Source organism: Heptranchias perlo, unplaced genomic scaffold (genome assembly GCF_035084215.1).
Source record: "Heptranchias perlo isolate sHepPer1 unplaced genomic scaffold, sHepPer1.hap1 HAP1_SCAFFOLD_59, whole genome shotgun sequence".
NCBI classification, from domain to species: domain Eukaryota; kingdom Metazoa; phylum Chordata; class Chondrichthyes; order Hexanchiformes; family Hexanchidae; genus Heptranchias; species Heptranchias perlo.
The window spans coordinates 5,360,577-5,383,502 of NW_027139612.1; the positions used below are offsets into that span (position 1 = coordinate 5,360,577).

Here is a 22,926-nt window from a genome sequence, read left to right on the forward strand (position 1 = left end):
CCTACCATTAACGGAGTAGGTCCTGGCCCGATTCGATCTACCAAAATGCATCACCTCACATTTATCTAAATTAAACTCCATCTGCCATTCATCGGCCCACTGGCCCAATTGATCAAGATCCCGTTGCAATCCTAGATAACCTTCTTCACTGTCCACAATGCCACCAATCTTGGTGTCATCTGCAAACTTACTAACCATGCCTCCTAAATTCTCATCCAAATCATTAATATAAATAACAAATAACAGCGGACCCAGCACCGATCCCTGAGGCACACCGCTGGACACAGGCATCCAGTTTGAAAAACAACCCTCGACAACCACCCTCTGTCTTCTGTCGTCAAGCCAATTTTGTATCCAATTGGCTACCTCACCTTGGATCCCATGAGATTTAACCTTATGTAACAACCTACCATGTGGTACCTTGTCAAATGCTTTGCTGAAGTCCATGTAGACCACGTCTACTGCACAGCCCTCATCTATCTTCTTGGTTACCCCTTCAAAAAACTCAATCAAATTCGTGAGACATGATTTTCCTCTCACAAAACCATGCTGACTGTTCCTAATTAGTCCCTGCCTCTCCAAATGCCTGTCGATCCTGTCCCTCAGAATACCCTCTAACAACTTACCCACTACAGATGTCAGGCTCACTGGTCTGTAGTTCCCAGGCTTTTCCCTGCCGCCCTTCTTAAACAAAGGCACAACATTTGCTACCCTCCAATCTTCAGGCACCTCACCTGTCGCGGTGGATGATTCAAATATCTCTGCTAGGGGACCCGGAATTTCCTCCCTAACCTCCCATAACGTCCTGGGATACATTTCATCAGGTCCCGGAGATTTATCTACCTTGATGCGCGTTAAGACTTCCAGCACCTCCCTCTCTGTAATATGTACACTCCTCAAGACATCATTATTTATTTCCCCAAGTTCCCTCATATCCATGCCTTTCTCATATATATGTTTTCAGATATATATGCAAGTCGTTGCTGTCTGTTTCTGTGGTTCTCTTTCTTCTGTGCGTCCATCTGCAGGTCGATTTTGAATCAATACCAGTGTTCGTGTCAGTTTGTTGCATGAAATAAATGAGGGTATCAGGCGCTCCCCTCCCTGGCACTGGGTCGGGACTGAGTCAGGTTTTCGGCCAAACACCTGTTTCTTTTCTGTGAAAAAGCAATTAAAACGTTCATTCGGGAATTATCCAGCCTTATGTGAGCGGTGAAAGAAACAGTGACCCCGATGTGATGTGAACACGCAGACTTTTGATCTGGAGTCAGACCTTTGCGCCACGCACTCTGAAGACTGGATCCTGGATGTTATTATATCGATGAATGTTTTTCAAACACCGTTTCATTTATCCCACCTTGGTTGAATAGATAGGACTTATCAAATTTCCGCCAGGTCCCACCGGGTGTGGGACAGTATTGGAAGCAGCCTTCACCCCCAATATCACGGGTCTTTCATCGCCTGCTCTCAGCGGGCTGCAAGTTATGGACTTTGTTCACATTTCATCAGCAGTGTGAATCGTTAAATATTTACTCATTTTTAATGGGAACAAGGTTTCCGCCCGGTTTCGAACTGGGGACCTTTCGCGTGTTAGGCGAACGTGATAACCACGACACTACGGAAACCTGACGCATGCAGTCCCGTGTTCGGGACATAACGCCTCAGCCAAGCTGATTTCACAGGGATACATTCACTGCGCTGTATTTCGGAAGGCTGCAGAGAAGGATCGGTGGTGATGGTCAGGCAGGGAATCCCAGAGCATCGCGCCCACACAAACATTTCACTGTTTTTCATGTGCCTGATATCCGACCGCAGTTTGAACTATAGCGAATCAGGCATGCTCAGATGACATTGTTCACAGAGTGTTTTCTTGTCGCCAAATCACACATTCGAAAACTTGAAATGAGATGACGAGATCGGAGCCATTTAAAGTGCTCCCAGTTACTGCAGATCAGGAATTAAAACCTGGCACCGGCTTCAGGGCGATCAGAATGAGGCAATGAATCCGAAAGTGGGAAGAAAAAGGTGCAATTTTCGGCCATGGGTGGGCTCAAACCACCAAAGCTTTTGGTTAACAACCGAACGCGCTAACCGATTGCGCCACAGAGATCACCCAATGCATGTGTTTGCAAGATACACTAAAGCAGTGTGTCACCTAGCCAAAGTTACAAGTTGCAGCCACAGAAATGCAATTGACAACTATCAGTGTTACTTTTCCAGAAATAAAGGATGGGACATTGTTTGTGGAAACATGGAAACGGTCTGGTCTCGCTCACAGCGTCGATATCACCGCCAACCAGCTCTCCTGCAACCGGCGCGCCCACCGGTGCTTTGTCTGTCACTCAGTAGCACTGTGGGAGAACCTTCACCACATAGACTGCAGCGGTTCAAGAAGGCGGCTCACCACCACCTTCTCAGGGGCAATTCGGGATGGGCAATAAATGCTGGCCTCGCCAGCGACGCCCACATCCCATGAACAAATAAAGAAAAAGTATTCTGAGCGTCCTGACGCTGATGTCAGGTTTTGATCACTGATCTGCAGTAACTGGGAGCGCTTTAAATGGCTCCGACCTCTTAATTTCATCCACAACATCAGAGTAACTGTTCCAGGGGGACATGCCCGACTCAGCTGCGTCTTGGCCGCCTGTCTGGTCAGTCTTTTATTCGCCTCCAATTCCGTTTCCCAAAGCGTATCTATAGATTCACAAAGCTGTTTGTCATTTCGGTTCCTTTCGATTTGTCCAGCTCCCGACTGGCAATAATTTGCAAACCTGGTTGCAGCCCTCCGCCTTCCATCGTGTCCAGGGATGGGTTATGTGGAGAGACTGGACAATCTGGGATTGTTCTCCTTCGAGCAAAAAAAAAAGGTTAAGGGGAGATTTAATAGAGGTGTTCAAAATTATGAGGGGATTTTGATAGAATGGATGGGGAGAAGCTATTTCCATTGGCAGGAGGGTCGATAACCAGAGGACACAACCTGCATTTATATAGCACCTTTAATGCAGTAAAACCTCACAAAGTGCTTCACAGGAAGAGTTTTTGAACAAAACTTGACACTAAGCCACACAAGGAGATATTGGGACAGGTGACCAAAAGCTTAGTCGAAGAGGTAGGTTTTAAGCTATGTGTTAAAGGAGAGAGAGGCGGAGAGGTTTAAGGATGGAATTCCAGAGCTTAGGGCCTCGGCAGCTGAAGACACAGCCGCAAATGGTGGAGCGATTGAAATCGGGGATGCGCAAGAGGCAAGAATTGGAGGAGCACAGAGATTTTTTTTATTCGTTCATGGGATTTGGGCGTCGCTGGCGAGGCCGGCATTTATTGCCCATCCCTAATTGCCCTTGAGAAGGTGGTGGTGAGCCGCCTTCTTGAAACGCTGCAGTCCGTGTGGTGAAGGTTCTCCCACAGTGCCGTTAGGAAGGGAGTTCCAGGATTTTGACCCAGCGACGATGAAGGAACGGCAATATATTTCCAAGTCTGGATGGTGTGTGACTTGGAGTGGAACGTGGAGGTGGTGTTGTTCCCATGTGCCTGCTGCCCTTGTCCTTCTAGGTGGTAGAGGTCGCGGATTTGGGAGGTGCTGTCGAAGAAGCATTGGCGAGTTGCTGCAGCTGCAGTGCATCCTGTGGATGGTGCACACTGCAACCACATTGTGCCAGTGGTGAAGGGAGTGAATGTTTAGGGTGGTGGATGGGGTGACAATCAAGCGGGCTGCTTTGTCCTGGATGGTGTCGAGCTTCTTGAGTGTTTTTGGAGCTGCACTCAACAAGGCAAGTGGAGAGTATTCCATCACACTCCTGACTTGTGCCTTGCAGATGGTGGAAAGGCTTTGGGGAGTCAGGAGGTGAGTCACTCGCCGCAGAATACCCAGCCTCTGACCTGCTCTTGTAGCTACATGATAGGGTGGGGTAGCGAGGTTCTGGTGGGATTTGAAAGCAAGGATGAGAATTTTAAAATCAAGGCGTTCCCCGACAGGCGGTTTGACTGGAGCGTCACACCGTCCCCTCCCGTCTTTACTTCCACATACGTACATTGGGACAGGGCTTGGGCGGATTTTTTTTCTGTGTCTCACTCGGGGCCGCTGAGTCTCCTGCAGTCCCCCCGATCACCAACTCACCCAGTTTGTAAATTTAAACCGGAACAAGTGCCTCGCAAAGGGCAAGAGATGAAGGCAAGGCTGGAACCTCTGACAAAAAAATCACTTGCCCACCAGCGAGGTTTGTGTATCTGAATCGCTAACTCTTCTTTTAAAGTTTTGACATTCATTGGACGCCACGCGGCACCTACAGACTTGTCTCTTGCACTCACAGTGAAGCAGAGGGCCGTTTTCACTCGCACGCCAGCAATTGTGATATCAAGAAACAGGTGGCGGAGAAATTCTCCATTTCAGCGAAAATGGAGCGCTGGGGACTGTAAAAGTGCAGCGTAAAAGTTGAAACTCGCACCCACGATCATGAGGTGAATGCCTCTCCCGACTGAGCTGGCCAAACCTGAGGAAACTGCTACTTCCTTGTCCGTTGTTGCAGCGAGCCGGCTGTTGGCTCCGCTCCAAGGGTTCAGTACAAACCATGAAACAGGTTCTCCTGAATTCCATGGTGTAGAAGACAATCGAGTAACAAGTCGAGCAATGTATTCCGCTCAATCATTGATAATTCCATTCAGATCTTCTGCTTTTGCGCTGCACTTCCCCCAAACATTGCAATTAATTTTGCTCAGTATTTGTTTCGCTTGTTTAATATTTTGTTCGCCGGCTTTGCCAGATTAACATTTCATTTCAATTATCAATGACAGGGAGCAATGAACATCACTTGTAAAATTCCCTCGGGCCCATCAATGTGTCAGAATCAAGCACCCGGGCGTTCAAGCACCAACCAACAGAACGAAGACGGTTCACTCACTTGTCCCAACACCTGCTGTGCCTTAACTTGCTCACCGCTACCAGTAGTTTATTTTTAAATGACGCTTCCCTCCCTGACACCGCAGAACTTATGACCAAAGTTCCGTTTATTGTTAAAAAGCATTAATTCCGAAATTATCCAGGCTTACATGCATGGTAATGTTAATAGTGACTTCCACGTGATTTGACACCGCATATTCTTATTGATTTGGAATCAGATGCGCTACTATTGCGCTATGAGTTCGATTGAGAGCATAGATTATGCATGTATATAGAATTATTATATACTTAAATATATATGTTTGCTGCAGTGTTCCTTGGTGGTTGGGAATAGTTCATTGCACAAAAATAATTCAAGTCTGTGAGACACTGAATGTTTTTTTTATCACCATTAATACGTTCTGTTGCACACTGAAGAAAATGCTAACTTGTTTGCCATGTGACAATTAAAACGTTAATAAATCTTTGTGCTTTGCATGTCATGAACTTTTATCTCTTCCCATTTTACAAACTGTATTTTAGGAGTCTGCTTAAAAATGTTTAGTGCTTATTATACCAGGAATCTGGTGCAGCCGCTCTTATATTTAAAAAGGTTTGTAGCCCCTTTCACGCATGAAGAAGCTCGTCTCTGGAGGTTTATGGGGAGCAAGTCCCAACAACATGCTTCCCTCCGAGGTCAAATCGGGAACATTCTGCGTGTAACTGGTGAACATGATAACCGCTTCACTACGGAAACGACAAACTTTTCGGTCTCAGGTCTGAAGGAAGTGTCTCGGGAAAACATGAACTGCTGACTCTCTTTGCACTGACTCTTTTCACGAACATTTCATCGATCGAAACCATACAAGTCACAGGGAAAAAATGTCAAAGTCATTAAACTCCCGAATTAGCCCCAAAATCTATCAATCTCTGTTTTGAAATTTTCAATTGACCCCTAGCCTCAACAGCTTTTTAGGGGAGAGAGTTCCAGATTTCCACTCCCCTTTATGTGAAGAAGTGCTTCCTGACATCACCCCTGAATGGCCCAGCTCTAATTTGAAGGTTATGCCCCCTTGTTCTGGACTCTCCCCACCAGAGGAAATAGTCTCTATCTGCCCTGGCAAATCCTTTAATCATCTTAAACAACTCAATTAATCTTCTATACTCAAGGGAATGAAAGTCTCGTCCATGCAACCTGTCCTCATAATTGCTGATCAAGGATAGCCACCAAAAAGGGTTTTACGATGGCTGGATCTTAAGTGCATTGCTCGTTGTTTTTGGTCTCGTTGGTCTCGGGGTATGATTCTCGTTTGGGGTTTTTAGTCCAAATATGCGAGAGGTCCCGGATTGAAATCCCGGACGAGCCCTTATTTCACTTTTGATCTTGAACTTCCAAAGACAGAAAAGTACCCAAATCAGCCCACATGAGTGAAACAATTCCTGTGTTTCATACTATTGCCAACACAACTGCCCAACTTGGTTCTGATGAACGGTCATTGACCTGAAACATTAACTCTGTTTCTCTCTCCACATATGTTGCCTGACCCGCTGAGGGTTTCCAGAATTTTCTTTGTTATCAGAGTTTCACTTCCCTCATCACCTAACTACACTCCTCCACTAGATGTCGCCTTGTGGTGCAAACAGGCTCCTTCCACACAGCCAGGTGTTCTGCTTCAGGCATTAATTATAACTATAACTTTGGAACTTGTTCGTTAAAACATATGGGCTTGCTCATTGACCAGAGACCAGAATGGTGTTTATCTCTCACCAGTACAGCCCTTTCCCGCTGCGTCAGCTTGGAATGATACGCAGCAATCATACATATCTCACACCTCTCCTGCTTCCCTGTGAAGCTGGTAAGACGAACAGCACACAATGCTGTCTGACACACAAACACACCAGCTCTGAATGATTTAAAGGCCTTGTTATGACTGTCAAAGAATTGTTTATATCAAAAGGATAATTAAACTTATGAGTATTATGATATCAGCTCCGATCCAAGAGTTTCTGGACTTCAGAATCTCCTCGTCTCTATATTAAACATATGCATGCATATAAAATGAAGCAAATCTGTCTTATGATTGTAGTTTCATTCTCCCAACAGAGATTTATACTTCCTTACTTAAGAGGCAAAAGGTAAAGGTTAATATTAATTCAATATAAAGACTAACTCTTTCCTTACAATACAGATACCCCAAACTAATATAACACCTCAAACTGATAGAGCTTCTCAAATTAAAACAGTACCTCAAACGAATACGGTACCTGAAGCTAATACAATACCTGAAACGGATAGAGAATCTGAAACTAATATAATACCTCAAGCTAATACATCATCTCAATCTAATAAAGTACCTCAAACTAATACAGTACCTCAATCAAATACAACACCTTAAACTAATACAGTACCTCAAACCGATACAGAACCTGAAACATAAATTAATACCTCAAACTAATACAGCATCTCAATCCAATACAGTATCTCAAAGCAATAAAGTACCTCAAACAAATACAACAGCTTAATCCAATACAGCACCTCAAACTGATGCAGAATCTGAAATTAATATTTTTTTTTATTCGTGAATGGGATGTGGGTGTCGCTGGCGAGGCCGGTATTTATTGCCCATCCCTAATTACCCTTGAGAAGGTGGTGGTGAGCCGCCTTGTTGAACCGCTGCAATCCGTGTGACGAAGGCTCTCCCGCAGTGCTAACAAGTAACAGACAAAGCAGCGATTAGCGCGCCGGTTGCAGGAGAGCTGGTTGGCGGTGATATCGATGCTGTGAGCGAGATCAGACCGTTTCCATGTTTCCACAAACAATGTTCCTTCCTTTACTTCTGAAAAAGTAACACTGATTGTGGACAACTACATTTCTGTGGCTGCAACATGAAACTTTGGCCAGGTGACACGCTGCTTTCGTGTATCTTGCAAGAAACCACACCGGTTGGTCTCTGTGGCGCAATCGGTTAGCGTGTTCGGCTGTTAACCGTAAAGGCTGATGTTTCGAGCAAGAAAACACTCAATGAACAATATCATCTGAGCATGCCATTCGCAATAGTTTAAACTGCGGTCGGATAACAGGTACATGAAAAAAACAGTGAAATGTCTGTGTGAGCGCGATGCTCTGGGATTCCCTGCCTGACCATTGCCACCGATCCTTCTCTGCAGCCTTCCGAAATACAGCGCAGTAAATGTATCCCTGTGAAATGAGCTCCTGGACAGTAATACGGAAATTAGTTTGGCTGAGGGGTTATATCCATATCAGAGAGCTTGAAGCATCGGTTTTCCGTAGTATAGTGGTTATCACGTTTGCCGAACAAGCGAAAGGTCCCCGGTTCGAAACCGGGCGGGAGCATTTTGAAACCTTGTCCCCATTAAAAATGATTAAATATTTAACGATTCACATTGCTGAATGATGTGAACAAAGTCCATATCTCCCAGCCCTGTTCATGCAGTCCGTTGGGAGCAGGCGATGAATGCCAGCGTGATATTGGCGGTGAAGGCTGCTTCCAAGACTGTCTCACACCCGGTGGGATCTGGCGGAGATTTGATAAGCCCTATCTATTTAACCAATATATGAAACGGTGTTTGAGAAACATTCAAAAAATATAACAACATCCAGGATCCTGTCTTCAGAGTGCGTGGCGCAAAGGTCTGACTCCAGATCAAAAGGCTGCGTGTTCACCTCACATCGGGGTCACTGTTTCTTTCACCGCTCACATGAGACTGGATAATTCCCGAATGAAGGTTTTAATTGCTTTTTCACACAAAACAAAACAGAAGTTTGGTCTAAACCCTGACTCAGTCCCGACCCAGTGGCAGGGAGGGGAGCGCCTGATACCCTCATTTATTTCATGCAACAAACTGACACGAATACTGGTATTGATTCAAAATCGACCTGCAGATGGACACACACAGAAAAAAGACAACCACAGAAACAGACAGCAACGACTTGTACATATATATATATATATATATCTGTATATATCGCCTTGAACGTGGTCAGACGATTTAAGCTCGGTGAACTTGCTTCTGCTTTCTGAACTGTACTTGTCCATCCTTCAGAGGTCACGGGAAATATATTTTTTGCCTTTCGAAAAAAGACGCGAAAAGCAGAGACATGTTTTGTTTTCAACACGGCTGGTGAAATGGCCGGACTATCATAAATTAGGGGTCGCCTTTGAAACACTGAAAGGAGACTACCTAAAAATCACTGAGTGCAAATTTAAAATCACGGTCACTATTTATTTAGGTCTGAAAGAAATAACAATAAACATGGCATGATGTGGAAATGCCGGTGATGGACTGGGGTTGACAATTGTAAACAATTTTACAACACCAAGTTATAGTCCAGCAATTTTATTGTAAATTCACAAGCTTTCGGAGGCTTCCTCCTTCCTCAGGTGAACGTTTGTTGGAAACGTTTGTCATTTCCAACAAACGTTCACCTGAGGAAGGAGGACGCCTCCGAAAGCTTGTGAATTTAAAATAAATTTGCTGGACTATAACTTGGTGTTGTAAAATTGTTTACAATAAACATGGCAGTCAGCGTCCGCGGTGAGACGGTGTCGAACTTGTTTGCTGCGAAGTTCACCGCTGGGCTAAAGGTGAAGGACGCGAACCCACTCAATGCAAAGAATGAGCTCAGAACCAACAGGTCCCGTCAACGTCAAACACCTCCTTTCTTGTTCAATAGAGGGAGCAGAGGCGTGTCCATCATCAGACGCCAGCAACTTTAAGAAATGGAACAGATAAAGGCACAGATGCAAGTTCCAAATCTTTTCAATGCAAAGTTATTTCACTTTATTTAAAGTGCGGTGAGGCTGAAAACGGGTCCCAGATGATTTGCGTTCACTCGTGACTTGTTTTCCAGTGTTTGTCCGCCAGGTTTGCAATTCAATTTGTATTGCATATTGAAGATATTTCAGGATGATTGCACAACATACCATGTGTAAAGCAACCATCTTGATAACTTCAATCATCACACACTCCACATCGACGCTGCAGAGGCCCCAGCACCCCTTTCAATATTGTTTTTCTTAACTCACAGTTTTCAAAAGGGAATTGGATAAAAGCTTGGATGGAAACTTTTTCTGGTCTATGGGGAAACAGCAGGCGAGTGGGACGAACTGGACAGCACTTTCAGAGAGCTGGCACAGGCACGATGGGCCGAATGGCATCCGAATGGCGCTGTCTTATTCTATGATCCTATTAATAGGTCAATTTCCACCTGTCACTAAGCCTCTCTTAATGGAGCGCAGTAATCGTGTCCCTGTGAACTGAGCTCCTGAACAGTAATACGGAAATTAGCGTGGCTGAGCGGTTTGAAACTGTGGTTCGGCTCCTAACAGGAGACTTCCTCTCTAGCTTTGATTAGTTTATCAATTATCTCCCCCCTTTCGATCTTAAATGTCTTTATATTTTTTTGATCTCTTCTTCTCCTGTCATGCCCACAATATTAGTCTCCCTGGTAAATAGTGAAGCAAAGTGATTATTTAATATTTCGGCCATTTCGCTGTCATTGCCTGTGAGTTTGTCATGTGTATCCCTTAGTGGCCCTATTCCAATCCTAAATTTTCTTTGGCTGTTGATGTGTCCAGAATACTTCGCTTTTTTTAATTCCTTTTTGTCCTTTCCAATAGTTCTTTAGACTTCTTTCCCAGTCTTTTCACATTCCCCTCTCTCCTTTATTGTCTCGTGTGTGCCTTTTTCTTCAGTTTCAATTTTGTCCTTATTTCTTTATTCATCCCTGTTGTATCATTTCTGGCTAGTTTTTTCTTGCTTTGTCGTGGGATATATTTCTCCTGGACTCTATCGATCATCGTTTTAAATGTTTCCCACTGCTGTTCTATTTCTTTGTCCCGGTCATTAATATGTCAAACATTTTACCATTCAAAACTTCTCAAGTCACATATGCATGACAAAGCCAGTTGCTTTTGTGGGAGGAGCAAATAAACTTGGCAGAAAAATTAGCTGCAGCCCAATCCACAAATAAAATATTTCCACGTCTTGGTAAGAATCAGCAATGTCAGAAGTGGGATTCGAACCCACGCCTCCAGAAAAGACTGCAACCTGAACGCAGCGCCTTAGACCGCTCGGCCATTCTGACTACCGATACCATGCTTTATTCTCCATTATTTCTGCACTGTTGGCCAGTGATAGCAGCATGAAAGTTAAAAATGGTCCTCGCCTAATGTGGGGCTTGAACCCACGATCCTGAGATTAATCGTCTCATGTTCTGCCAACTGAGCTAGCCAGGCCTGAGTACTAATAACCGCCTTATCTGTTATTGCAGCAAGCAGGAGAAATTATTGGAATCAATTCTGAGGGACAGGATCAACTGTCACTTCGAAAGGCACGGACCAATCAAGGGCAGTCAGCATGGATTTGTTGAGGGGAGGTCGTGTCCAACTCACCTGATTGAATTTTTCGAGGAGATGACAAGGAGGATCGATGAGGGTAGCGCAATTGATGTAGTCTACATGGATTGTAGCAAGGCTTTTGAAAAATTCCCACATGGCAGATTGGTCGAAAAAGTAAAGGCCCATGGGATCCAAGGGAATGTGGCTTATTGGATCCAAAATTAGCTGAGTGGTAGAAAGCAAAGGGTAATGGTCAACGGGTGTTTTTGCGGCTGGAAGGCTGTTTCCAGTGGGGTGTCGCAGGGCTCGGTACTTGGTCCTTTGCTTTTTGTGGTATACATTAACGATTTGGAGTTAAGCGGAGGGGGCATGATTGAGAAATTTGCGGTTGACATAAAAGTAGGCCGTGTGGTTGATAGCGGGGAGGAAAGCTGTGGACTGTGGGGGTTCAGGCAATTTTCTGATAAAAAAAACACTCAATCTGTCTCTGAACTTATTTTGAACGAATACGTGTGTTTGACCCGGCACAGGCACGATGGGCCGAATGATCTCCTCTTGTGGACTAACATAATACCATGATACTAAGTGTTGTCAGATGGAAAAGCAACACATTCCAAATAAGAGCAGAGAGAGGAAACTAGTCTAACAGCATAACAGCACGGTGAGATATTGTATTTGAGAAGGATGAGGAGGGATAGTTTATCATGGTTGGAGTCACATAGGGTATCAATTGTGACTTTGATAAGGAACATTTCATGCTGCGACAGGGGCGGAAACCGAAATGGAGCGATTCAGCCCGGGCGCGGCCCCATCGTGTGCGGTGAGACGGAGGAGGGCGGGTGGAAGCAGCATAAAAGTTTAAAACGGTACTCGCCCAACGTGGGGCTCAAACCCACTACCCTGAGAGTTTTTAAAGTTAAGGGGGAGCAGCCACTGTCTGTGTCTCCAGCTGCAATGGAAAGAACACATTCCAAGTCCGAGCAGAGAGAGCACACTATTCAGCTACCCATTGTGTTACATACTATGCCATTGGTTTCCGTAGTGTAGCGGTTATCACGTTCGCTTTACACGCGAAAAGTCCCCAGTTCGATCCCGGGCGGAAACATTATGTTTGAACTTGGTCTCCACAAACAGACAGATCGATTTTCTTCTCCTGCCAAAAAGGGAGACAGTGGCTGTTGCCGTATTCTTTGTCACCTGCATATTTTACTTCATTAAACAGAAAATTTTGAGTGAGAGAAAACTGATCCACAGTGACGCTCTTTTCAAGTTTTATTCCCTTCTCATCTGGAAGGATATATTGGCTTTGGACAGAGTGGCTTTTGAAAGGAGTTCGTCCGGTGGGATGGACAAACCTTTTCCAATGGTGGGGGACAAGGGAATACGAACCAACCATCCACCAAGTTCTCCCGAATTCTCCGGTTCAATGGGAAACCGACCAACAAAAGCCCTTTCATTGACCGTGGAGGTTCAGACAATTTTCTGATAACAAAGCGCTCAATCTATTTCTCTTGTCTATTTCCCTATGTTTCCGGATACTGTCTGCATCTCTGCCCTGTGTTTCTCTCACTATGTGTCCACCTGCAGGGTGGTTTTTGAACGAAGATGTGTGTTTGTCTTCTGTTATTTGCATTAAATAAATGAGGTCATCAGGTGCTTCCCTCCCGGCTCGAGGCAGACTTTCCAGCAGGGTTCTGTTAATTGTGAAGATGCAAAGAAAAATTGAATTGCAGAATTGTTCAAACCGGCTCTCAGGGAAAAAACTGTGACCCCGACGTGATTTGAACACACAACCTTCTGATCTGGAGTCAGACACGCTACCGTTGCTCTACGATGCTTGGGTGTTTCAAAGGTGATTGTTTCTATCAATGTTTGTCAAGCACCGCTTTTGAGCTCCGAGATTGGTCGAATGGGTTGGCTTTCAAATCCCCGCCCACTCCCACCGGATGTCAGGCAGCATCAGAAGCATCCTTCACCTGTCAGGGGCAGCATGGCGCTCGCTTCCATCGCCTGCTGTCAGCGGACTGCAGCAAATCCAATTACATTCATCCTGCACCCAGAATTATCACATCACAGGAAAAGGATGTGGGGAACTGCTCAAGTTACAGAACAGGAGGGGAAACTTCTAAAAAACACTTCGACTTTCGGTGTTTAGACTTCGATTAGAACTGCAAAAAAGAACGTGTGAAAATATAAACTGTGGGTGCGATGTTTCTGTCTGTCGGAAACTGCTCAAAATACATAACAGGACGGGAAACTTCTGAAAAACACGTGGACATTCGATGTTTGGACTTTGGTTAGAACTGCAAAAGAGAACGTGTGAAAATATAAACTATGGGTGTGATGTTTATATATAAAGTGAATGTTAGCGGATTTCTCCCGTTACTGTCGCAAATATGGGTTGTTAATTCATCAACAATAACTTCCGCTAGATTTTAGCCCGAGTGGTTACAAAATAGCAAGTTTAGTAGATTGACTTACAACAGAGTTGTACCACAGCTGTCTTCAACATTACATTAAACAGGATTATTATTATAATATAACTGTCTACAGATTACATTAATGTCAAGCAATCAACACAACTTGACCTGTCTGCGAATCCAGATATATCAGACCTGACCTTTGCGGACTGCCTGTGGCAATGGACTTCTGACTGACCCCTATTGAGAGCTCTAACATTTGAGAAGGGAGCATGCCCTATCTTTATACGATTCGGCTACATTGTTCTGTACGTTAACACCACTGATCTTAACTCATGATCGTAAACCATCCGACTTTGCTGACTCTCAGAAACCACCAAGGATTGTTTCATGTCTTCGTGTTTATTTAGCCTTTCTCCGTCATCACGTTTTATATGCTTATACTAGGTTAGTACAACCTGGAGATCAGGTGTCCAGGACACCCAAGTTTCTGTGGACATCAACATTTAATAGTTTCTCACCATTTCAAAAATATACTGTTTTTCTGTTCTTCCTACCAAAGTGAATAACCTCACATTTCCCCACATTATACTCCATCTGCCACCTTCTTGCCCACACACTAAAACTGTCCATATCCCTTTGCAGACTCTTTGTGTCCTCCTCACAGCTTACTTTCCCACCTAGCTTTGTATCATCAGCAAACTTGGATACGTTAAACTCGATCCCTTCATCAAGTCATTAAAAGTCTTCTATAGGCATATACATAGTAAACGGGTAGTAAGAGGAGGGGTAAGACCGATTAGGGACCAAAAAGGAGATCTACACATGAAGGCATAGGGCATTGCTTAGGTACTAAATGAGTATTCTGCATCTGTCTTTACCGAGGAAGAAAATGCTGCCTAAATGACAGTAAAAGGGGAGGTCGTTGGGATACTGGATGGGGTGAAAATTGATAAAGAGGAGATACTAGAAAGGCTGGCTGTACTTAAAGTAGATAAGTCACCTGGTCCGAATAGAATGCATCCTTGGTTGCTGAGGGAAGTAAGGGTGTAAATTATAGAGGTCCTGGCCATAACCTTTCAATCCTCCTCAGATACAGGGTTTGGTGCCAGAGAACTGGAGAATTGCAGATTTTACACCCTTGCTCAAAAAAGAGTGAAAGGATAAACGCAGCAATTACAGGCCAGTCAGTTTAACCACGGTAGTGGGAAGCTTTTAGAAATGATAATCCGGGACAAAATCAATTGTCATTTGGACAAGAAAGCCACTGTGGATTTGTTAAAGGCAAATCGTGATTGAGTTTTCTGATTAGTTAACAGAGACGGCTGATGAGGGCAATGTGGTTGATGTTTTGTATATGGCCTTTCAAAAGGCGTTTGATAAAGTGCCACAAAATAGGCTTGTCAAAAGGGGCGATAGTGGCTGCTTCCTTATTCTTTAAAAGCGCTTTCTTTTATTTCACTCAACAGATAACTTTGAGTGAGCGAAAACTGATCCACAGTGACGCTTATTTCAAGTTTATACCCTTTGAATCTGAAAGGATATATTGGCCTTGGAAGGAGTGCAGCACAGATTCACCAGATTGTTACCAGGGTGCGATGCCTTAAATTATGAGAAGATGTTCTATCAACTCGGCTTAAAGTCACACAAGTCACACTGCAAAAAGTTTTCATTTTTCTTACATACATTAATGACCTGCACTTGGGTGTACAGGGTATAATTTCAAAGTTTGCAGATGGCATGAAACTCGGAAATCGATCAAACAATGTGATGGATACTATCAGACTTCAGGAGGACATAGACAGCCTTGTGAAATGGACTTTATTAATAGGGGCATAGAGTAAAAAAGCAACAAAGTTATGACAAATGTTTACAAAACACTGATTAAGCTGCAGCTGGAGTATTGTGTTCAATTCTGGGCACCGCACTTTAGGAAAGATGTCAAGGCCTTGGAGAGGGTGCAGAGGAGATTTACTAGAATGGTAACAGGGATGAGGGACTTCAGTTATATGGCGAGAATGGAGAAGCTGGGATTATCCCCTTGGAGCAGAGAAGGTTAAGGGGAGATTTGACAGAAGTGTTCAAAATAATGAAAGGTTTTGATAGAGCAAATAAGGAGAAACTGTTTTCAGTGGCAGACGGGTCGGTAACCAGAGGACACAGATTTCAGGTAATTGGCAAAAGAGCCAGAGCCGACATGAGGGAACATAATTTACACAGCGAGTTGTTATGATCTGGAATGCGCTGCCTGAAAGGACGGTGGAAGCAGATTCAATAGTAACTTTCAAAAGTGGATTGGATAAATACTTGAAAAGGAAAATAAATTGCAGGGCTTCTGAGGAAAGAGCTTATGGGTGGTGAGACCATTGGATAGCACTTTCAAAGAGCTAGCACAGGCACGATGGGCCGAATGATCTCCTTCTGTTTTGTAACATGTTAAGTGTTGTTGGACGGAGAAGCAACACATTCCAAATCAGAACAGAGACAGGAGAGTAAGTCAGTTCACCATTGTTGTTAATGAAATAGTAGCAGTTTCCGTAGTGTAGCGGTTATCGCGTTTGCTTTAACACACGAAAGGTTCCAGAGCATAAATATTATGTTGAAACTTGCTCTCCATAAAAATCCAGGGAGGAGTTTTTTTCTCCTGCCAAAAAAGGCGACAGTGGCTGCTCCCTTATTATTGAAAAGCTGTATCTTTTACTTCACGAAACTTTGAGTGAGAGAAAACTGATCCTCAGTGATGCTCATTTCAAGTTTTATTCCCTTTTATTCCAAAAGGGTATATTGGTCTTGGAAGGAGCGCAACCCAGATTTACCAGAACGTTAGCAGGGCTCGAAGGGTTAAATTATGAGGAGCGGTTACACACTTGTATTCCCTGGAATATAGAAGGCTTTTTAGGATTTTGAAAGGTAGATAGACAAAACCTTTCCGCTGGTGAGGGTGTCTAAGACAATATCACAATGTCACAATCTCTGTTCAACGAGTGAAAACGGCCATACGCATCACTGTGAGTGTCAGAGACGAGTCTCAAGGTGCCGCGTCCTGTACAGTGAATGTCAAAACTTTTAAAAGTTGCAGAAAGTGTTCGGGGTTCAGATACACAAACCTCGAATGGGAATGAGATTTTGTTAGAGGTTGCAGCCTTCCCAACTTCTCTTGCCCTTTGTGAGGCACCTGTTCCGGTTTAAATTTACAAACTGGGTGAGTTGGTGATCACGGTATAGCAGACTCAGCGGTCCCGGGTGAGAGAGAGAGAAATCAGCCCGGGCGCGGCCACAATGTGCGCGGTGACACTGCACGGGAGGTCAGGGGGGAATCAGAGCTGGGGTTTGCCTCTGAAAGCAACAGAAACAGTTTAAAAGAGCATTCGCCCAACGTGGGGCTCGAACCCACGACCCTGAGTTTAAGAGGCTCATGTGCTGCCGAATGAGTTGGCCGGGCCTGGAAGTTGCAATCACTCTTGTCTGTCGTTTCAGTGAACTCGACCCTGGCTGTCCATATCATTGGCTGTGATTATCTCTGTGTCTCTGTCGACCTGCAGGTTGATATTGAACGAATCCGAGTGTTTGTCTTCTGTTTTTAACATTAAATAAAAGAGGGCATCAGACACTTCCCTCCCTGACACTGGGGAACAAGTGAGACAGACTTGTTATTGTGAAAACGCAAATGAAGCATTAATTGCGGAATTATACAGACTCATATCAGCGCCAAAAGTAGCTTCACAATATATACACCCCAATAAATAAATAAATAAATGATACAAATAATACAATAATACATTTGTAAATAACAGAGTCACGAAACCAGAAATGTTATTTGTACCTAATGTAAACACTCCCAGATGTATTTGAAAATCTGCCATGGCTTCCCTGGTGGTCTTGTAGTTAGAATTCGGGACTTTCACAGCTGTGGCCTGGGTTCGATTCTCGGTTCGGGAATTTTGCTTTTACAAAAAACAAACGCAAATTTTGTCGAATCATGGCAAATTTACCGCACAGAAGGAGGCCATTCTGCCCATCGCGTCCGCGCCGGCCGAAAATAAGCCACCCAGTCTAATCCCACTTTCCAGCACTCGGTCCGTAGCATTTTACGTTCCGCCACTTCAGGTGCATATCCAAGTATTATTTAAATGTAACGAGGGATTCCGCCTCTCCCACCCTTTCAGGCAGTGCGTTCCAGACACCCACCACCCTCTGGGTGAAAATAATTCTCCTCAGCTCCCCTCCAATCCTTCCACCAATCACTTTAAATCTATGCTCCCTGGTTATTGACCTCCCTGCAAAGGTAAATAGGTCCTTCCAATCGCCTCTATCAAGGCCCTTCATAATTTTGTACACCTCAATTAAATCACCCCTCAGACTCCTCCGTTGCAAAGAAAACAACCCCAGCCTATCCAATCTTTCCTCACAGCCAAAATTCTCCAGCCCTGGCAACCTCCTCGTAAATCTCCTCTGTACCCTCTCTAGTGCAATCGCAGCTTTTTTGACCAGTCTGCCAATTGGGACCTTGTCAAAAGCCTTGCTAAAATCCATGTGGACCACATCAAAGTACTCCAGGTGTGTTCTCACCCAAACCCTATTTAATTGCAGCAAGACTTCCTTACTCTTATGCTCCAACCTCCTTGCAAAAAGGCCAACATACCATTTTTCTTCCTAATTGCTTGCTGTACCTGCATGTTAAATTTCTGTGATTTGTTTACAAGTAAACCCAACTCCCTCTGAATACCAACATTTATTGGACTCTCACCTTTTGAAAAATATTCTGCTTTTCTATTCTTCCTACCAAAGTGGACAATTTCACATTTTCCCACCTTATACTCCAACTGCCACTTTCTTACCCAATCACTTAACCGTCCACCTCTCTTTGCGTCCTCCTCACGGCTTACTTTCCCACCTACCTTTGTATCATCAGCAAACTTGGATCCATTACACTCGGTCCCCTCATCTAAGTCATTAATATAGAATGTGAACAGTAACTGCAATATAAATTGTCCGCCCAGGATCGAAAGCAGGGCCGTTCGTGTGTAATGCGAACTGGTAACCACGACACCACAAAAAAACCGCTGGTGACTTATACTGGACAGAGGGGAACTGACCAGTCACCTCTCTCTGCTCTGATTGGGACAATTTTACTTCTCTTTAAACAACATCTCTCCTGTCCCACACTAAAATCATGGAATAGAATCATAGAATATTACAGCACAGAAGGAGGCCATTCGGCCGTGTTGTCCTGCCTACTCTTTGAAAGAGCTGTCCAATTTAGTCCCAAAAAACCCAGCCTTTTCCCCGTCACCTTGCAAATCAGTCCTCTTCAAGTACCTGTCCAATTGCCTTTTGAAAGTTCCTATGAAAGCTGCTTCCACCAGCCTTTCAGGGAGTGGCTACCAGATCGTAACAACCCTCTGTGTGAAAAACAAAATCTCCTAATTTCCCCTCTAGTCCTGAAAGCTCTCAATCCTTCTCCACGGATGCCTTTTTACAACCATTTCATTCATCAAAACCACACAAGTTACACAGGAAAAAGGCTTCATTTTCAAGTAATTAACGTTCCGAAGGAGCTCCCTAATTTCCCTTCCCTAACCTTATGAATCAGAGCATTCTCGTCCGGATCCTTTTCCAAATGAACCGGCCTCCCCCCGCCTCAGGAAGTAGCGATTCTGATTCTGTGAATGTGGCCAGTTTTGTTCGGGCAGTTGGTTTGACAGGGACCTCACACTGCACCCTCCTCCCGTGTTTTCTTCCACATCCGCAGATTGGAGCCGGGGCCTGGACTGATTTTTTTCTCTGTCTCACCCGGGGCCGCTGAGTCTCCTACTCAGATCACAAACCAGCTCTCCTACACCCGATCACCAACTCACCCAGTTTGTAAATTGAAACCGGAGCAAGTGCCTCGTCAGAGGGTAAGAGATGGAGGGGAGGCAGCAACCTCTGACAAAATCTCAGGCTCATCAGAGAGGTTTGTGTATCTGAACTCCTAATAAACTTCTGCTCCTTTTAAAGTTTTGAACATTGCACACGACGCGGCACTTACAGACTCGTCTCTTGTACTGAAAGTCAAGCAAGCGGAGGGTTCACTCGCGAAAGCAGAGTAATAGTTTAAAACAGAATTTGCCCAAGGTGGAGCTTGAACCCACGACCCTAACAGTCTCATAAGCTACCAACTGAGCTAGCTGGGCCTGCTTAAGGTTTTCCATTTGGTCTGTTATTGCAGCGAGGCGGCTGCTGGCTCCGCCCCAGGGGCTGAGTTCAGAATCACAGAAGGATGCAGCTCAGAAGCAGGCCATTGGGGCCATCGCGCCCTTCCATTCGACCGTGGAGGTACAGGCAATTCTCTGAGAAACCGGTTTGTCTATTTCCCGGTGTTTGCCTGTCTCTCTGGCTGTGTTTATCTCTGTGCGTGTGGAGCTGCAGGCTGATTTTGAATTAATAAGTGTGTTTGTGTCTGTTTCTTGCAATAAATAAATGAGGGAATCAGACGCTTCTCTCCCTGACGCTGGGGAACTAGTGAGGCAGAATTCAGAGCATCGTTCTGTTTATTGTTGAAAAGGGAATGCAAAATGATTTCCGGAATTACTCAGACTCCTACCAGCGCTAAATACATGGAAAACCCCGACGTGACTTAAACACGTTACCTCCCGATGTGGAATCAGACGCGCTATCGTTGCGCTTCGAAGTCTGATGGCAGGGACGTGGATGTTTACCTTTATGTAAGTTTCTCATACACCGTTTCATTTATTTCAGATTACCAAATCCCCGCCCACTCCCACCGGGTGTCAGGCAGCCTCAGAAGCAGCCTTCACCTGTCCGCGGCAGCACGACTGCATCAAATCTAATTGCACACACCCGGCACCCAGAATCATCACATCACAGGAAAGGAACTGCTAAAAATCATAACAGGACAGGCAGCATCTGAAAAAACGCTGAGACTTTCGATGTGTGAACTTTGTTCAGGACTGCTAACAAGACGTTGTGAAAATTTAAACAATGGATGTGTATAAATGGATGTCATGCTTCTTTATAAAATGAGTGTTTATGTTATGTGTGTCATTTATAAATTTATTTTGATTATTTTTACAATATGATATATCTCGTTATAAATACATATGATTGCATCTGTGACACTTATAAATACATTTGGGTGTACCTGTTTGGTGATTATCAATATATCTCTGTGTATCTGTGTTATGTATTAGTGTGTAATGAAAAATAAGACATCGAGGACTGAAACCGATGGTTTCATTCTTCCCGTCGTTTAGCAGGATGAAATTGCTCGGCCATGCAGGCGACCTTTTTTGTCTTCATTCATGGGATGTGGGTGTCAATGGCAAGGTCAGCATTTATTGCCCATCCCTAATTGCTCTTGAGAAGGTGCTGGTGAGTCGCCTTCGTGAACTGCACCTTTCATTGACTGTGTCATTGACATTTTCTGGATAGGGAGAAACTATTTCCGCTGGTTGGGAATTCTAGGACGAGGGGGCGCAGTCTAAAAATTAAATCTGAGATCGATAGCTTTTTGCCAACCGAAGGTATGAAGGGATATGGGCCAAAGGCAGGTATATGGAGTTAGATCACAGATCAGCCATGATCTAATCAAATGGCGGAGTGGGCTCGAGGGGCGAAACAGCCCACTTCTTGTTCTGATGGTACATTTCCCCAAGTGTCTGTTCTCTGTAGTTTTTGAATGACCACCTTGTGTTTCCAGCATATTTTCGTTAAAGCTCGGTTTCGGGATGAGCCGGTGGGCTTCAAAACGTGCCATGGATGGAGACCGGATTGGTTATTGCGGGAAGAGCAAATCAACTGGGCCGAAAAATCAACTGCAGCTCAAGCTACAAATAAAATAAGGATGTCAGAAGTGGGATTCGAACCCACGCCTCCAAAGGAGACTGCGACCTGAACGCAGCGCCTTAGACCGCTCGGCCATCCTGACTGATAAATCTCTTTTTCACTCGCCACCCTTTCCACATTGAGAGCCCCCCGCCCCCCGGAGAAAGTTTCACTCACTCCAGTGCTTGGTCAGATAAATGCTGCTGGAGAGGCTCGGTGAGCGGGATGCCACCTCCCCGGGTTTTCCTGAACCTATTGTACTTTATTCCTATTTCATCACGGGAATATCCGCAATCAGGAACTCAACAGAATTAAAAGCTGAATCACAGAGAAAGAGAAATCCATGTTACATCTGATAAAATTCAAAACAGTGCTCCCTGATGGTCTAGTGGTTAGGATTTAGCGCACTGAAAACCGCGGTCGGGGTTCAATTCTCAATCAGGATACTAACGTTTGAACAGTTGTTATATTAATCGCATGAAAGTACTCAAACTCAGTTGGAAGAAAAAAAAAACAATCATTGTTTTCATCGCCATTAATTAACCAATAACGTTATTTTGCAGAATGAAAGGCTACTGAGGGAAGTTGAAAAACTTTAATAATTTCTTTTGTGCGATGAACTTTTTATCCCTTCTCATTTTTCACACTGTATTTTTAAGGGCTCGGTTTAAAATGTTCAGTGCTCGTGAGACCACGGATTTGTGATAAATTTAACAGGACTGGCTATTTCACAGAGGGAAAAAAACTTGCCCCGACATAATGTTCCGGCCCAGGATCCATTTGCGTGTCAGGCAAACGTGATAACCACGACACTACGGAAAACTCTGCTTTGATTATCAGCCATAAATTAGAATGACTGCAATGATTCTCTTGCATAACTATTCAATTGATCGAAGTTGCACAAGTCACAAAAGAAAAATGTTCATTTCAAAGTTATTAAACTCCCAAATGTGGCCTGCCTTGTTTGGACAGGGGTTGACCCAGACGTCACAGCCTCAACAAAGCATATTCTCAACATTTCCATTGGGAACAGGAGGAGGCCATTCAGCCCCTTGAACCTGTTCCGCCCTTCAATTCGATCAGAGATGATCTGTAACTGAAATCCATTAACCTGCCTTTGCTCCCTGTCCCTCGATACCCTGACCCAACAAAACTCTATCGATCTCAGTCTTGAAAGCTTCAATTGACTCCCAGCATCCACAGCCTTTTGGGGGACAGAGTTCCAGACTTCTACTGCCCTTTGTGTAAAAAAGTGCTTCCTGTTTTCGAACCTGAATGGCATGGTTCGAATTTTTTAAGGTTATGTCCCCCTCGTTCTTGATTCCCCAGAGGAAATTGATTCTCTCTCTCTATTCTATCGAATCATTTGAACATGTTAAACACCTCGCTCAGACCGCCCTTCAATCTTCCATAATCGATGGAATACGAGATCAGTCTATGCAGC

At 44.4% G+C, this 22,926-nt stretch overlaps 5 non-coding genes across 5 annotated transcripts; 1 reads left to right on the forward strand and 4 right to left on the reverse strand.

Annotated features, from left to right (window-relative positions):
- Nucleotides 1-1,552: 1,552 nt before the first annotated feature.
- Nucleotides 1,553-1,625, reverse strand: trnav-aac (transfer RNA valine (anticodon AAC)). The gene has a single exon. It is a non-coding gene; the product is annotated as a tRNA-Val (tRNA).
- A 9,274-nt stretch (nt 1,626-10,899) lies between these two features.
- On the reverse strand, nt 10,900-10,982 carry trnal-cag (transfer RNA leucine (anticodon CAG)). The gene has a single exon. It is a non-coding gene; the product is annotated as a tRNA-Leu (tRNA).
- A 78-nt stretch (nt 10,983-11,060) lies between these two features.
- trnan-auu (transfer RNA asparagine (anticodon AUU)) lies at nt 11,061-11,133 on the reverse strand. The gene has a single exon. It is a non-coding gene; the product is annotated as a tRNA-Asn (tRNA).
- Nucleotides 11,134-12,267: 1,134 nt separating this feature from the next.
- trnav-uac (transfer RNA valine (anticodon UAC)) lies at nt 12,268-12,340 on the forward strand. The gene has a single exon. It is a non-coding gene; the product is annotated as a tRNA-Val (tRNA).
- Nucleotides 12,341-21,502: 9,162 nt separating this feature from the next.
- trnal-cag (transfer RNA leucine (anticodon CAG)) lies at nt 21,503-21,585 on the reverse strand. Its single transcript has one exon. It is a non-coding gene; the product is annotated as a tRNA-Leu (tRNA).
- Nucleotides 21,586-22,926: the final 1,341 nt, after the last annotated feature.